Source organism: Lathyrus oleraceus, chromosome 6 (genome assembly GCF_024323335.1).
Source record: "Lathyrus oleraceus cultivar Zhongwan6 chromosome 6, CAAS_Psat_ZW6_1.0, whole genome shotgun sequence".
Classification (NCBI taxonomy): Eukaryota; Viridiplantae; Streptophyta; class Magnoliopsida; order Fabales; family Fabaceae; genus Lathyrus; species Lathyrus oleraceus.
In genome coordinates, this window is record NC_066584.1 from 204,598,460 (window position 1) to 204,603,313 (window position 4,854).

Sequence of the window (4,854 nt, forward strand, 5' to 3'; positions counted from 1 at the left end):
AAAAGTCCGGTTAAAGGTTTAGTTATTTTGGAGAAGTCCTTAATGAAACGCCAGTAGAATCCAGCGTGTCCAAGAAAGCTTCGGACTTCTCTGATGGTTTTTGGCGGTTTTAGGTTTTCTATAACTTCTATTTTAGCTTTATCTACCTCTATACCTTTTTTGGAAACTATATGTCCTAAAACTATTCCTTCGGTTACCATGAAATGACATTTTTCCCAGTTTAGCACGAGGTTCACCTCCACGCATCTCTCCAGGATTTTCTCAAGGTTAGCAAGACAATTGTGGAAATCAAATCCGAAAACCGAGAAATCATCCATAAACACTTCCATGATACCATCTAGGTAATCTGCAAAGATTGACATCATGCAGCGTTGGAAAGTAGTTGGGGCATTACAGAGGCCGAACGGCATTCGTTTGTAGGCAAAAGTTCCATAAGGGCATGTAAAGGTAGTTTTTTCTTGATCTTCGGGGTGGATAGGTATTTGGAATAATCCAGAGTATCCATCTAGATAACAGAAGTAAGAGTGTCTGGCTAGACGCTCCAACATTTGGTCTATAAATGGTAAAGGGAAATGATCCTTCCTAGTTGCTTTATTTAATTTTCTATAATCTATACACATCCGCCATCCTCCTTCTAAACGTTTTGCTACATGTTCGCCTTTATTGTTTTGCACGACTGTGATGCCTCCCTTTTTAGGTACTATATGCACAGGGCTCACCCACTTACTATCCGAGATCTGGTAGATTATACCTGCCTCAAGTAACTTAAGAACTTCCTTTTTAACAACATCACTCATTATAGGGTTTATTCTTCTCTGATGTTCCCTAGAGGGTTTTGAATCTTCTTCTAGTGAAATCCGATGCATGCATACGGATGGGCTTATACCTTTCAGTTCAGAGATATTATATCCTAAGGCTGAGGGATATCTTCGTAAAACGTCTAAAAGTTAGTTCGTTTCCTTTTGGCTCAAGGTAGCACTAACTATAACTGGACGATTCATCTCTTCATCGAGGAACTCATATCTCAGGTTCTTAGGAAGTTCCTTAAGTTCTAAGGTTGGTTTCTTAGGGCATGGCATAGGATCTGGAGTAAGGGATAAACATTCGTAAAGGTTATCATCGATGTAGGATTTCTTAAAGTCATCATCTTCCTTTATGAGAGTTGATGGTAACTTAATTTTTTTTATAATTTCTTTTTGTTCTAATTCTCTAACACATTCATCAATGATGTCTAAGGCATAACACGAGTCTCCCATCACAGGTGGCATAAGAAATTTCGAAAGTATAAATTCTATTTTCTCGTCACCTACCTCAAATGTCAACTTTCCTTTCTTGACATCTATTATGGCTCCTGCAATCGATAAGAATGGTCTACCTAGAAGGATTGGTATATCATTGTCCTCTTTGATGTCCATGACAACAAAATCAGTAGGGATAAATAACTGACCTATCCTAACAGGAACATCTTCTAAAATGCCTATCGGATATTTAACAGATCTATCGGCTAACTGAAGTGACATCTTAGTGGGCTGTAATTCTCCTAAGTTTAACCTCTCACAAACTGCTAAAGGCATTAGGCTCACACTAGCTCCTAAGTCTAGAAAAGCTTTTTCGATGACATGATTACCCAAAAGGCAAGGAATGGAAAAATTTCCAGGATCTTTATCTTTCTTTGCTAACTTGTCCTCGGAAATAGCATTACATTCCAAAGGCTTCGGATCGTCAAGTCTACGTTTGTTGGTAAGGATGTCTTTGAGAAACTTTGCATAAAAAGGTATTTGGGTGATGGCTTCTGTGAAAGGGATTTCTACATGAAGTTTTTCTATAACTTTAATAAATTTTTTTGATACTGTTTATTGATCTGGGTTTGTTTGAGTCTTTGGGGATATGGTATAGGTGGTTTATATGGCGGGGGTGGTACTAAGTTTTATCTTTAGGTTCTTCTCCTTTTTCTCGACCTTCCTGGTTTTCAGATTCCTCTGGTTCCTTTACTTCATCCATGGTCTTGGTATATTCCTTAGAAGTTTTGGGTTCACTCAATCTAGGGTTTGGTGGCTCATCATAAGCGTTCCCACTTTGTAGGGTAATGGCATTGGCTTGTCCTCTCGGATTTTGTTGAGGTTGTCCAGGGAATTATCCTCCAGGAGTAGTCTGAGGGGCTTGGTTTAAAGCTACCTGAGAGATCTGGGTTTCAAGCATCTTGGTATGAGTAACTATTTGGTCAACCTTGGTTCCTAACTGAGTAATCAATTCGTTAACATGAATGTTTTGGTTCATGAACTCCTTGTTTTGTTGGGTTTGAGCGGTGATAAAATTTTCCATAATTTTCTCAAGGCTCGGCTTTGGTGGTACAGGTTGCATAGGTTGATTTGATCTTGGGGCTTGATAACTAGGTCTCGGAGGTGCATTATTTTGAATAGGGTTATTGTTTTTATAGGAGAAGTTAGGGTGATTCCTCCATCCAGGGTTATAGGTATTCGAATATGGGTTCCTTGGGTGTAGTTTACTTGCTCAGAGTGGGTTTCGTTTAATAGACTGCATTCTGCAGATTGGTGTCCTTTGGTTCCACATATCTCACAATCCGATGAAACTGCGGCTACAGTATTCGGGTTTATGCACATATGCTCGATTTTAAGGGCTAATGCGTCCATTTTAGCTTGCATCATGTCTATAGAGCTTAGTTCATGCACTCCTCCTTGGGCTTCCTTCTTCTCAATTGTCGCTCGTTCGACTCCCCATGATTGATGGTTTTGAGCCATCTCTTCGATGAGGGCACTAGCTTCAGGATAAGGTTTGTTCATCAGAGCACCGCCTGCGGCAGCGTCGATGGTCATCTTTGTGTTGTAATGAAGTCCATTATAGAAGGTTTGAATGATTAACCAATTTTCTAAACCATGATGTGGGCATGCTCGTAACAACTCTTTATATCTCTCTCAAGCTTCGAACATATTCTCCTGGGTTTTGGGTAAATCTAGTTATATGGTTTCGAAGAACGGCGGTTTTACTCAGGGGAAAATATCTAGCAAGAAAAACTCTTCTAAGGTTATCCCAAGTCGTAATGGAATTGGGTGGAAGTGAATCTAACCATGATAGGGCTTTATCTCTGAGGGAAAAAGGGAATAATCTTAAACGTATTGCCTCAGGAGAAGCTCCATTGGTTTTAAAAGTGTCTGCTAATTGAAGAAATATTTTTAAATGTTGGTTTGGGTTCTCAGTAGCGAGACCTGCGAATTGTCTTTGTTGCACTAGTTGCAATAGGGATGGTTTAAGTTCAAAATTATTAGCTGGGATAGTTGGGTTTACTATACTAGAACTAGGTTCTTCATTAGATGGTTGAGCGAAGTCCTTAAGAGGTCTTTGGTTTTGATCTTCGGCCATAGCTCTCTTAATTCTATGAAAGAATAAACGTGCGTGAGCGTAACGTTCAGGTTCCGCCAGAGGGTATACTAAGCTTAAACTTCCGGTGTTGCGAGTTCTTCGCATTGACCGGCGGGAAATAGCCTAAGTCTAAATGATATAACAACAGGAAAATGAAATTTAAAGAAATTGGTCTCCGGCAACGGCGCCAAAAACTTGATGCGGTGTTTCGCAAGTATACGAATGCGTCAGAGTAATATAAAAGATTGTCGAATCCACAGAGACCAAGTGTCAATCTATCGTTATCTATTATTATGGTGCTTATCAAAGGCAATCGAAATAGGTGTTTTTGGAGTGTGCAATGAAAAGTAAAGTATTGAAATAAATTTAATTAATAAAGACAGGGTCGAATGTAATTCACGTAATCGATTGATAATCCAAGTACTTGCTAGTAGAGCTACTTATGGGCAGTGTTTCCTACTTTGAAAAGAACTAATTTAACAGGAACTCTCGCTTTCGTGTATTCAGAACCGAGTTGTACTCCCTAATCAAACCCTCTTATTGTCACTTATAAAAAGGCGCGCATTGCGTTAGAGTAGTAAACCTATTTTTAAGAAATATAGTATCTTGACTAAGTTGAAAAGTATTATAACCTGGATTTCTTAACCAAAAGAGGTTCTCACGAACCAGACTCTAAACTTATAAACGCGTCCGAAAATAGTTTTAAAATCTCTTTTCTTCTTAAGTTAAAAACTCCTAATGAACTAAACAAAGCGCTTTCGCTGTTTTTGAAATAGTTAAAAACAATTAAGTTTAAAAAGACGTTGGACGGCTTTCGATCTTACCGAACGGAATTGAAGTGCGGGAAAACTTAAGTTGAAAGTTAAAATAGCCCTTAAGTGTTTCTACAAACAATTGTACGGATTACTGGTTCAATTATGATCCTTACATTCTAACCTTATAAACATAGCTAGACATGGTAAAGTAAAAGTGCATTAAAATAAATAAAAGTAGTGCGAGTGCGAAAAGTAAATAAAAGTAAAGCGAGTGCGAGAAATAAATGAAAGTAAAGCGAGTGCGAGGAAATAAATAATTTAAAGCGAGTGCAAGGAAATAAATAAAGTAAAGCGAGTGCGAGGAAATAAATAAAAGTAAAGCGAGTGCGGGGAAATAAATAAAAGTAAAGCGAGTGCGGAAATAAATAAAAGTAAAGCGAGTGCGAGGAAATAAATAAAAGTAAAGCGAGTGCGGAAAAATAAATAAGATAAAGACAAGTAATAAAAACCTGCTCCAATCGGAGGGTTGAATAAATTGCAAAGCGGAAATGAAAATGGCGGCAGGATTAACTTCCTTCCAAAGTGCTCCAAACTCGATTACAGACTCTATCACAGACTCGATTACACAATTGTGGTAACACTCCAATGCGAAGCGGTTACCACTTTATAATACTGAATATATGCCTAAGTGAAACAAAGTTGCTCTGAGTTTGCCTCTGCT

At 38.4% G+C, this 4,854-nt stretch overlaps 1 non-coding gene across 1 annotated transcript; it reads left to right on the forward strand.

The window, feature by feature from the left end:
• The first annotated feature begins 2,889 nt into the window (after positions 1 to 2,889).
• LOC127099358 (small nucleolar RNA R71) lies at positions 2,890 to 2,994 on the forward strand. Its single transcript, XR_007793870.1, has one exon. It is a non-coding gene; the product is annotated as a small nucleolar RNA R71 (small nucleolar RNA).
• Positions 2,995 to 4,854: the final 1,860 nt, after the last annotated feature.